Raw genomic sequence first — 13,073 nt, 5'->3', positions numbered from 1 at the left:
AGAAGTCACCCAGCTGTAATCTCTCATTAAATCCATTCCCATTCCACAAAACCAACTCAAAGGACAAAAGATTGCAGTTGACCAATGAAAACGCTCCATTCTTGTGAGACATTCTGATTGGTCAGTACCTGAGTAAGCTGCTGTAATTGTGCGATAAATGCGAGTTTTAGGAAGCAAAAATTTGCATTGTTTTAAATCTGAAAAAGTTTTGCAAAATGCTGATTCAGAACGAATACCAGAAACAACAGCTATAGCAGCTAAAATATTTGTTATCATTTTTCTCCAGGCATCATTTCTAATTCGGACGACTCTGTATTATTTTTTATTTGTATTTCTAGAGGTGCAAAATGAATGGGACTTTTTGAGAACAATTAATTTTAACTCATTGACGTTGCCTTCATATTGCCTTGTGAATATTCCGAAAACGCTCAATATTATTCAATCATTCATTATTCAGATACAAAGCTAACAAAAATGAAAGGCAATTAAAAACATGTAATAAATATTGAATGGCAACTGGTCTGTGTCAGGTACAATTTGTTCACCAATCACGCCATCCAAAAATTCAAATTGATTTTACAAACAAAGATGCATGCGCACATGTTTTTCACCAAGTTTTCGACAGGATATCGACAAAGTCAACGCATCGTTCAGTGCGGTTTTGCTTCATAATTTAATTAAATCAAAGCTCAACTGAACAGCTAAAAAGGATTTTAAAAATCAGTGAACGGTTTCAACAATCTTGTTCACTGTTGGTGGTAAAGAAGAAATCAACACGTGCCTGTTATTAGAAAATCTTTTCTAATAAAAATAAACAAGGAGTCTCGGCTATGTGCGTGCCCAAATAATGTTCCGACACCAGCTATCAAGTTTTCGAGCAAAGAAATAAGAATTTGAAATTTCGAATCAAAAGAAGGATTAGTTCATAATTTGTAAATTGAGTACCTCGTGGGTAGTAAAGAAATAATTACTTTATTTTGTACTCGCCGCTTTCCTTGCAGTTCAAAAGGTCTTCAATATAGTGTGGTGGTCTTTTTTGTGATCGCTCCTTCATGAGTTCTTTCATGTGCAGCAAATTCACTTCTTTTTTCCACGTTTCTTCCTCGTCACTTCCATTGCACCGCAGAGGTATACCCCAAAATTTCCGCTTTAAAAAAATTCGCTAAAAATTAGATACATAAATGAACGAAATAAGGAGACATCCTTAGTATCTTATTTTCCGGAAAGAGGTTGCGCCATTTTTGCGATATATAAATACTTTAAAATTGTAAAATAGGTTACAAGTCTTGCAGCACGTTTCTCGTCATTTTGGGTACCTATTATTTGCATTAAAAGTATTTCTGATCCGCAAATGAGCCTAATTAAACGCGCGCTTTTTGGGCATGCGAAGTGATTTAATACATTCTAATAAGCACTTTAATCAAGATTTAATTGAAGTTTTCAAAGCTTTAAAGTGATATAAATACAATCAACTATATATATATATATATATATATATATATATATATATATATATATACGTCAACTACGTCAACTAAACTTCTTTTCTCATCTTTTGTTCCCATTATTGTAATAAGTGTTCATGTATAGTTTGAATAATTTAAAATTCTCAATTGAAAGCTAACAGATTTTGTTCATCTGTAATTCTGTTTATTCGAACCACTTTGCCTCAGTATTAACTGGCTCCATAGGTTTGAAACCATTTTCGTGCTCAAAATGCGTGATTTTTCGTGTTTGCACTTTTTTCTTTTGGTTGCTTTATCATTTAATCTAATTAAGCGTCAATCCTTTCGATTTTTTAATGTTTTAATGAACGATTTTTTTTTTCATGTTTCATAAAATTTAACTCCCTTTGTGCTTTCGAAATTTGAGATGCGTTATCATTTATTTTAAGTAACAACAGGTCTAATTTTTTAACTCCAATTCTTCAAATGAAACTCAGTTTTTGCCTGAAAACCACCTAATAATTGGTTCAACAAATTTAAACATATAGATGTCAATTGAAAAGAAAAACTGTTTTGGAGTACTGATTGAAAAATTGAGTTTTAAGTTAGAAGTAAATACTTAACTAAAAAGTTAAACAAAATTTGGTGATTTTTATAAAACCTCGATTTACTCAATTTACTTAGCCATTACCTAATAATTACAACGTTATTTGACTAAACCAAAACCGAAGTCATTTCTGTTGAACCAGAAAAGGGTTAAAATTGGAGCGAAGTGATATTAAATTTTAAAATTTTTATTTGTTTTTATGATAATCCTAATGCCAAGAATTGTTACAGGCGAAACAAATTTTGGTTAATTAAACACAAAATGTTTCTTACCGTTTTGCTTAAATTAAATACAAAAAAATTCTAAGCAATTAGAAAAGTATAGGATGCTAAATCTAATAGAGTCAAGCTCATGAACTGCAAACATCAGTTGAGCGCAAACTCAACAGTAATTAAGAAATCCTATTTTTCTAGGGTTTCTTTATTATAACTTTTGCGGCAGACCTCGTTAATGTTTTCCAGTATAAAAACTGAGAATAATCTGAGAAAAATATGATGCGTCGTCAAATTACTTGGTATTGGCTAAATGGGCAAAACAGTAGTCCAATATTATTTAAGAAATTGGGTCGTACAAAATATATTAATAACTATGCTTATGAAATAAACAATCATATAGAATAATTTTGCATTAGTATATATTTTCAGTATATTTTGCGAAATTGTCTTCTTAAAGCGCGCAAAATTTGCGTGAAATGTGAAAGGATCACAAAAACTTCGATAACTCTTCGACAAAAAATTTATAAGGCCTCGCATTGAAACTATTTAGTTTTTATGGGCTTTCTAGTGACGCAACTCAAAACTTTCTACAAGGAACGTATCGATTGGTCAATACAAAAAAAACAGTTGAGCAAATAGCTCCTCGCCGACAAATGGGTTTGGCCAACAAATAACGATTGCCCTCCGTGCAATTTTCATCAATTTAATTTGCCACTGAATACTTAAGTCTACCCGAAATTAGAATTCAGTTCTTGAACAAAAATGTCAACTCAAAACCTCTGCATAATGGGCAGTTGAGGTTTGTTGAAAGCTTAAAAGCTTTGCCAAACTCAGCGCACAGCAGCACAATCAGAGCAGTCTCAAAAAATTATAAGTTGCAAAATTATAAGTTTTTTATCAAAATTTTCATCGGAAAACACATTTGACCAAAGTAACACAAGACTTGAAGAGACTCACGAGACACTTCGATGACTATTAGTGCACAGGGTGGTGATTATGTAGCTTTCTAAACTAAATAGTAAAGAGCTTTGATTAAAGTCTGACTATCGATTGGGGGTTTTTCAGCAAAATATTCCGTAATTACCCATTTACTAGATATTGTCTCAGCATGAACGTTTTTGGCTTTTTAATCAAATTCAAAAAAAAAACACTATACTGCTTTTGCCGAAATACGATGACGCCTGTATAGGCTAATCTAACGCGAATGCCCATATAAGCTAAGCATGAAACCTGAACAGCATTGAAGTTTCAACCCTGCCAATAATAAAGGAGTGCAAAGCGACTGGCAATTAAAAGTATCTTTCAATTCTCTGAAAAAGACTGTTTAATTTTGAAAGGCCAAAATTGAGTGATAATTAAAATGATAATTAATAAAGGTTTTGTTGAAAAATAATTGAATGCCAGTGATAACAGTTTTATAGTGTTTGAATGTTCTCAAATTCCATCTTTTCGTTAAAAAATGTTAACACATACTCAGGCAACGATCATAAATTTATTTCACTCTACTCCAGAAATTTGTCGATACGTTCCGTCTCAAAGCATCAGAAAGTATATCAAAACTCCATGAAAGAGAATAAAAAAATAAATTAAAATCTTATAGCCATGATAGCATCAGTCTCTTGTTTGAGTTTAATAAATAGTACTAACACTGGTGTGATTTATAAAAAAAACTTTTAAGTTGCGAGGTAAAATTTTTGCGGCAATCAAGAAAACAAATGTGGTTGAGAAGCAAAAAACAAACTTATATATTTTGAAAGAAAAAGTGCACTTTCATTTGCTTTCTTTGCACATATACGCCTCAAAAGATTTTTTTCTGAGATGAGCAATCACAAGAAAAATATTATGCATTATTTATAAAACCGCAAAAAAAATCTTTTATCTTGTCATTAAAAGAATTGATGTCAAAAATGGTTATTTTCAGGGTACTATTAGTATTTCTTCATCTAAAATTTCATATTGAAATAAAATTTTCTAAAGGCAAACTTTTTTAGTATCGACACACCAAGCTATTTGTTAAGATTACATTACACACCAGTCATGAGCTAACGAGTTGTTTGAATTTCTCGACCAAAAAATAAAGCACTTGATCGTTTCTATTATGTTTTTCTGTGAAAAATATACTCAAGATTAAGATTTATTTAAATAAAAAAATAGGCTAAATTAATAATAAAGTTTTAGAGCATCACATAGTTTACAGTTTATGCAAATGCAACCTTTTTGCTGTATTTTATTTATGAATACCCAGATTTGCATGTTTAAAATTTTCAACCATATTCATTGTTGAACTCTATATTGCTCAATAAAACCATATTTCTAAATGAAACCATATGCTTTTAAAAATTGTGAAGATCATGTTTCAAGCAGAATTAAGTCACTATAATTAAATGTGTTTCTGCGTAATCGAAGCTGAGCAGCATTAGGCTTTCAGTCTGCAGTATATTAACAGTAGCCTGTTCTCAGGTATCCTTTTTCAATTATTCCCCCTATCTCAGACTGTTCATTTGGTGAGCATCAATGCTCTTTTTTTGGTGACTATGGCCCCTTTTTTTGCGTCTGAGACTTTCACGTGTACCATTATTGCAGCCAATATTGGTCAGGCTATGGTCAACCTGAAGCTATGGTTAAGTAAGAGCTCATCCTTACGCAGACAGCTTCACGGAGGCAGGAGATTGAATTCTCAATCATTGCCGTGCGAAGCACACACCTTACCTCTCGGCTATCACGCTATCACTATGCTGGCGCAGCTTCAAAAATGTCGTTTGCATCTAAAACCAAAGCCCGATTCTCAGCTAACGCCAAATTTATTCAGCAACCTCCCCAGAGTTGCATGACCTGTGTACCAGGACCAGCAACATCCAACTCAAAGAAGCAAGTCTTGTTACTCATATCAACATATTCTTGTTTCTAGGTTAAACAAATATTTGTCTTTTTTCTAAGAATAAATCAAGAACTGTATCTCTACCAAGTGTTAATCTCAGCTATGATGATTTTTTTTGTTAACGCAATGAGCGGTTATCAAAAGATTCTTTGTTCTTCTATTCGTGAGTAAGTTTTTTTTCGCTGCAACCATAGAAACAAGTAGAATTGGAGCTAAACTGGTAAAATGATCTCGAACTTTTATAGTTCTTCCTAATCTGTTTGACGAATTTTTTTCTGCTTTGATAATCTACTCATAGATGTGAAAACGATAAAGAACTATTTAGGGTTTAAATGTCTAAGAGAATTTATGTGTGAAGATAAAGCTTCATCCATGTCAGAAATGGAAAAAGTTTTTTTTTGTTGATTTAACTGAAAAAAGTGTCTATACCAATCCCACAAAAATAAATTTTTAGATACCAAACATAAAAATTGATGATTGAAGCCTAGTTGCAAAACATCACTAATAATAAAACCGCAGTTTTTATTAAACAAAATCCAGCAGCCTTCTAATGAAAAGTGTTGCAATTCGATTACAAGTTTGCGGTTATTTGGTTTATACCTGGATTCTAGTTCATCAAATAGAACAAAAGTGAATTGGATAATGTTATCTATAGCTGATCCGGTTAAGAAAGAATAAAACTGTCAAAAGAGCAATATCAGTTTGATGAGTTCACATCAATTTTAGTCTACAATTACGCAAAGAAAGTTTCGCTTCTTGGTAGTTCCTTTTCAATAAAAGACTTCCTAGTTTCTTCTCAAAAGTTTTTCTTTTTTTGCGAAGTTTTGTAACCATATGACCGTTTTCATAATGTATGCGTTGTTTTGTCCAGAATTTTTTTAGTGACCCGTGCAGTTCCAACTACCATTCAATGCACTAATCAGTTCCCAGGTTGAGGTCCAGACCCAAATTGACTTCTGATCAGACCCAGTCGAGCGCACACCCGTGTGTTCCCAGACCGAAATTACAGGGTCTTTTCCGAATTTCGAGCGCACTACGGTCTGATCATGGTCTGGAGATGGTCTGATCAGAGGTCATTTTGGTCTGGAAAGTCTGATCATAACCTCTTCGAGCGCACTTGGGTCTGATCATAAAGAGATCGAGCGCAATTGGATCTGATCATAAAGAGTTCGAGCGCAATTGGGTCTGATCAGAAGCGCATTCGAGCGCAATTGAGTCTGATCATAAACAGTTCGAGCGCAGTTGGGTCTGATCAGAAATGTTTTCGAACGCAATTGGGTCTGATCAGGGACCATTTCAAGCGCCTTATTTTTTTCATTTTTTTGTTTCTTTTTCTCTACTGAGAGATGTTGGCTCTGCCAAGAGGCAACAATAAAGCAGCGCTCTGATCAGAGACTAATCTAAAGTCCGATAGCTCTGATCAGAAAAAAAGGAGTCCAGCCGATAGCAAATGCCGGTCCCCTTCAGAGGAAATTTTGATTAACTGGAGACCACGGTGTTTCTTATGGAAAGCTGTCTAAACTCATCCATTGAGTCAGAAATATACACTGAACGGTATAGTAAATAAAATTTGTTCTCAACAGTTGGGTTTCGTATTCTTTAGCAATACTTTTATAATTGGTTTTTCCTTACATGAATTAAATATTGCAAACATCAGGTTTCATGAAATGAATATATTATAGCTAATTAAGAGATTTGTTCATAATTAAAATCTGTCTCTGATCAGACTATTTCGAGCGCACTTGAGTCTGATCAGAACTGGTTTCGAGCGCGCTTCAGTCTGATCATAAATGACTTCAAGCGCAGTTGGGTCTGATCATAAATGCTTCGAGCGCAACTGGGTCTGATCATAACCTCTTCGAGCGCACTTGAGTCTGAACATAGTCTGATTAAGGTCTGGGCAATGGTCTGATTTTGGGTCTGGACCATGGTCTGGAGATGGTCTGATCAGAACTCCTTCGGTCTGGAAAGTCTCATCAGAACACTTTGAGTCTGGAAAGTCTGATCAGAGATAATTTCGGTCTGGAAAGTCTGATCAGAGATAATTTCGGTCTGGAAAGTCTGATCAGAGATAATTTTGGTCTGGAAAGTCTGATCAGAAGCAATTTTGGGTCTGGACCTCAACCTGGGTTTGGACTTTGGTTCAATTTTGTTCACCAAGCAAAAACGCATCGCCTGCTTCTCCTGACGTAGTTTTTCCCAGCACCACTCAAAAATTTTTGCTTGTAACAAAACTGAGTAACAACGGAGTATTTTAATTGGATACTCGGGGCATTTTGATGGATCCGCAGGTGCTCCATCTACTTTCTAGTGGCTCAGAAGAGCAAACTATCTGTCTGGTCATATTTAGGTCCCAATGGACCTAGTAGTCACTTTTGGTCCATAAAGGTACTTCGATAATTAAAGTTAAGATCGCCGAGGAAAAAAGGAGAGCTATCTTATTGTTTTAATATCAAATGCATTCCAGAAAGGAGGTCAACGTTGTTTAGAAAATAGTTGCTGCTGAACAAATATGTGTTGGATAATTTTTTTAAATTTTTTTTTTGAAGTTCCGGGAAGTTTTTGTAAATCGATAAATAAGTATGGATAGCACAAAAAATTTCATACCTCCAGTCTGAATCTTTTGAAGCTGAAACAGTTTATACTTTTTGGGAAATTTAATTGACGTGAAATAATTTTGAAAATCTAAATCACTCATATTTTTATTATGATTTTTAATAAAACATTCATGTTTGAGTTACGGTCTGTAGTCAATTCGAGATGTTTCAGTTCGTATACAGTCAATTATAAGTTTAGAATCCAATGAAGATAAACATTGCTGCCCACCCGGACCACTCTAGCAGTGCAATTCATTGCTGATTCAGGGCAAAAACCATTCTGGATTTTGTCCGGCCCATTGCTCTGTACATGTCCCACTTTTAAATTTACAGTATGGTTTTTGGAAGTCAATGAGTCATTAAACTGACTTGTTTCTGAGCATGAAAGTTTTCAGCCCCTGTTATCTGTCTGGGCATGACTAAGTTTATTCTTCCGTTTGCCTGTGTAGCATTAATTGCCAGCTTACAATTATCTACGCATAAAGGCGCGTATCAATTTACCCGCGCTTTTATTTGCCGTCTCAAGAGGCAATTAATTTTTCACTACTGCATTTGTTTGCACTTAATAGAAACGAAAGGAACGAAATGGAAATTGAATTATGCTCATATTCATGCTCAATGACACACGAGAAATGGAAAGTAAATGCATTAAAATGTACTTCACTATCTGTTTTTGAAGATCTATAAATGTTTTCGAAGTTCTATAAATGTTTTCGAAGTTCTAAGTTTTCGAAATGTATCTGCTTCTAGTACCGAAATGCACATCAGAATATTCCCACTAATCACGGAGGTCGGTGCAGGTCGGTGGAGAAGGTCGCTGACTGAGGTCGGTGGCGGCGGTCGGTGGGTGGAGATCGTCGGAGGTCGGACAGGTCACATTGCATTGGTTTGATACTGTTTTGTTGGATTCTGGCTATATAACTTGCTGTTATATATTGCGCACGTGACACGTAGTCACAATGCGCGCACTGAAAACGTTTTTCTTTCCCTTCACTCACCACAACATTCTCATAACTCGGCAAGCTTCTTTTCAATTTCCTTTCATCATCGATCTTCCTTAATGTCAAATATCCGTGGCAACTTCTCGACTCCGTATCCGCAAAAATAACACTAGTTCTCTATCTTCACATTCAATCAACGACTCATGCAGTTCAACGATAACTTCCATCCTTGCAATAATCAAATTCAATCAGCAATGGCAACGGGAAAAAAAGTTTCAATCAGATCTGAAATACACAACATATGAAGACCATTGAGTCTACTATTCAAACACTGGAAAAAGATAAACATAAATAGACTGATTAACACTGGGATTAACACCCCACGGGCGAAAGCCCGAAGCTTGAACTACTTAAACATATACATTGGTGCGTTCACATCTTTCAGGCGGAAACGGTGGAGGTCGTCGGAGTTCGGTGGAGGTCAGTGGCGGAATTCGGTGGCTGTGGTCGGTGGAGGTCGGTGGAGGTCGGTGGAGGTCGATGTGCGAGTTAGTTTTGGTGTAGTTTGGTGTAGTGGTGCAGTTGTGGTGTAGTTAGTAGAAATAGCTATAGAATAGAGGGTATCGCCATTTTAAAACTTTCATGCATGACATCGAGTTATTCGAAATTTTCAAAATTTGCTATGTACAGTCTGTCAGGTCTTTGTATGTACAGTCTGATGTGAAACATTCTGTGCAGTTTTGTCCATTAATGTAAATTAGGCTGCGAAGACAGACTGGGATGTTTCTTAATCGACTCTGGGCAGACTGGCAGAAGTATTTACACTTCTATTTGTCTGGTTCAGTAATGGTTACTATTGAAAGTCAATGGTACATCACTGAAACTCACTGTGACCAAGGTACGGGCAGTGGCTTTGCATACATTTTTTATGCAAAACGTTTAATTATTACTAGTTCTAAAACACCGCTGTTAAAAACGAAGTTTAAATCCAGAAGTCTTGTGTTTTACTCTGGAACAGTAAATGTTTTCACCTATTGAAAACTTTAAGTTTACAGCACTTATTTTTCATTTGCTCCTTCTAATTTCTTCTAATACAGGGTTCCTTATTTTATTTGATTTGATCATTTAATTAACAGGCGGCAAAAGTTTTGGTTTTGTCAATTTCTCACCATTGATAACGCAGCGCACTTTTAGTCGAAGTTTTTATGTCCTCTTCTGCCGCAGTGTTCAATTTTTTGGGCTCTCTCGTTATGATGATAAATGCTTTTTTTACTTGTCCGACTTTTTTGGTGGAATAATAGGTTGTTCAGTTTGCGTTTTACGCCAAATATATTGTTTGCCGAAGAAAACGAAGCTACAAAGTACGTTATGCACTCCCAAGCTAAGGAGCACGTGCCATTACATAGTAAATCATTATATAGAAATATGGCACGTGCATCTGGGGGATGCAAATCATACGCACCCAATAAGCTGGGGGGCAGAAACGGAAAAGGTTCAAAATATCTTCTGTTCTACTGTACTCCCTCCCCTCCCCCCCCCCCCCCCCAGCTTAGTGGGCGCATTTTATTTGCACTCTCCAGAAGCACTTGCATTTTTTTACATTATGATTTTCTATGTAATGGCATGTGCTCTGTAACTGGCGGGGGCATAACGTACTGGGGGGGCACAAACGGAAAAGATCCTCAGAATTTCTTGATGGTCGAAAAAGTACGTTTTGCCTCAAAAAAATGTTCTAGATTTTTGTCAGCGCTGTTAGCGATACGTTTTCAGGTCAAGTTTAAATGTAATTGGTCAAAACTAAAAGCAAAACATGGTTCAATTCTTCTTAAAGCTGAAAATATTGGTCAATCTTTTTCACGGAGTCTCGTTTTGGATAAGCATAAAATTTTATGATAAAAGCTTGACATACTCTATTTGACGGCCACTTGTGCCAATCAATTTTTGTTTACGTTAAGGGTATCCAATTCGCAGACCATCAAACTGAATGCACGCGACAAGCTGTTTTTTAAAAAAATAGTTTTATATAGGTTAAGTAAGCGATGAAATATTTTTGTTCCGACCTCTCTTGAGGGGGAGGAACTATATACTCAATTGATTTAATTTTGCTCAGACAATTTTGAGCGAACGTTATATTCATCGTATAGTGTTGCGAGTGGTATCATTAAAAAGCCCGTCCAGCGTAGAATACGGAATTTTTTTGTACTTTGTTTCCTAGAGCGAGTTATCGTGTTTTTTAAGTTTTTGCTAATGTGAGACCCATTTGAATTATTTTTAATCACCTTTTCCGGACTCTTTGCAAAACATGTCGTCATTTTTGCTAAATTATGTGAAAATTGTTAAAAATAGTACTGTTGATTTCATTTTTAACGACAAAAAAGTATTGTTGACTGGTTGGATTTAAACTATTTGGCTAAACTTTTGGCTAAACCTTTCAAAATTCAGCCTTTTTCAGCAAAAATTGCCCGAAATAAGATTTTTTTAGTCCACTTTGATATTTGCCGGAATTCCACCACCAAAAACAACTAACAAAATCATTGTAAACTACAAAGAGAACCAATCCTACTTCCACTTTCCTTGCGAGTTTTCTGGAAATAACAGTACGCCGTTTTTTGCTAACTTTCTTCTATGATTATTAAAATCGCAGCATTCATTTTCGATCATTCAGTTAACAAACTATCTAAGTCTAAAACGTTCGAAATAATTAAGTGTTCCTGATGGACACAGAGCAATAGCAATACTAGTTTTGGTCTACTCCTGAATGGTTACAATTCAAAAATATTTTGGATTGTAATCAGTCGGTCTCTTTTGAAAAAAAAATCAATCCTTCTTATGTTAATTAAAAAAAGAAGATTTCAATTCAAAGCTCACATGTGTCTAGTTTCGTGCTCGAAAAATTCTGGTCCTTTTGATGTACAAATTGTTCAATTTTTAAATAAACATTGGCTTATTGAACTTTGCCACTGTTTTCTATCAGATTTTGGTCAACTTGTAGCTTAGTGTCAGCAAATAAAGAATGCTTCTTCTTCCTGTTTTTTTACTGATTTAAAATTAGTCTTTTCTGCGCGTTAATTTATAATTTTCTGGCTCTGAAACTACTAGATTTCACAAGTTTTTTAGGCATTGCACTTTTTTTCCACGTTTTTTTTTCTCATTTTGTCACATTATCACATTAATGAAAGTCCGCGCAATATATTATTGGCGTTCAAAATAAGGCACAATTGACTATATAAAAACTTTTTAAAGGCATAAATTATGATTTTAACGGCTTCGACAACCCCTTCTCGGATTTTACTGAGCTTTTTTACATTTGTTTTCAAAAAATACAAAAGTATTTCTTATTTTTGTCCTTTTCTCCCTTTTTTTAACTTATTACATAAATATTTTTGAAAAATACAAAATTATTACATAATTTTGCCTTCATTCTCTTTTTTTCGACTTATTACCTATTCTCTTTACAGAAAGCTCGCACACCACATTATTGGCGTTCGATAATGGCTCAATTAAACGTTTTTTGACGGGCAAACTATGACTTTGACAGCGTTTTCTCGAAAATTTTAATTTAATTTCTGTTTGTTGTCTTCATTTGTTGTTCTTTTTGTAACTGAATAAAAAATTGAATGAAAACAAGTCTTACTGTCCTCCTATAGACTCGTTTGTAATCAAAAATCTGTCATATGTCTTCAATTGCTATCTATTGTTTTTTTTTACATTGAAACTATTTAAAAAAAATTATGCCAATTTTTTAACTTTGCTGACTTTTGTTCTTTCTTGTCTAATTGTTTCTGAGCCTTATTATGGAGCGGTCCCATATCTTTTCGGGTGAGCTCCAAGTTTTTTTGTTTATTTTCCGTTTTATCTGACGCTATTTTGACCTTGCTAATACCTTTTGATTTTTCGTGGGCATAGGGTTTTGGATGTAATTAATGTTTGTGGTTATTGCTGTTTGATTTTGTTGTTCAAATTGACTTGCCTTCGTAATAATGATCTCATCAAACTAACGCGGCATTTTTTACTCCACTGTATTGTTTGCGCTGGAGGCGATCTATTTGTTCGTACAGATTTTTCGATGAAAAATACTTGAATTTTTTTTTGCTTTTTTTTTGGGGGGGGGGGGGTATCTATCTGTTCCTTATTTGCTAGACCTTTGTGCCAAAAAATGCAGATGAGAGGGGTCGGAAATTTATGTGCAAACGCACATTACCGAGCCTCCTTGTTGTTAATAATACAATGCGGAAGGTTTTTTTAATGGAATTATATGAAAAAAAATTGCTATTATTATCACCTAACAAGAATAATCACATTCAACATACTCAATTATTTTTCATTGACAAACTCTACATGATTTTTAAATTCTCATAATTGTATCAGATGACTAAACTAACAAAAAGTT

This window comes from Convolutriloba macropyga, chromosome 8, assembly GCF_964194025.1.
Source record: "Convolutriloba macropyga chromosome 8, txConMacr16.3, whole genome shotgun sequence".
In the NCBI taxonomy this organism is placed as follows: Eukaryota; Metazoa; Xenacoelomorpha; order Acoela; family Convolutidae; genus Convolutriloba; species Convolutriloba macropyga.
Note: the sequence above shows the minus strand (reverse complement) of the source record.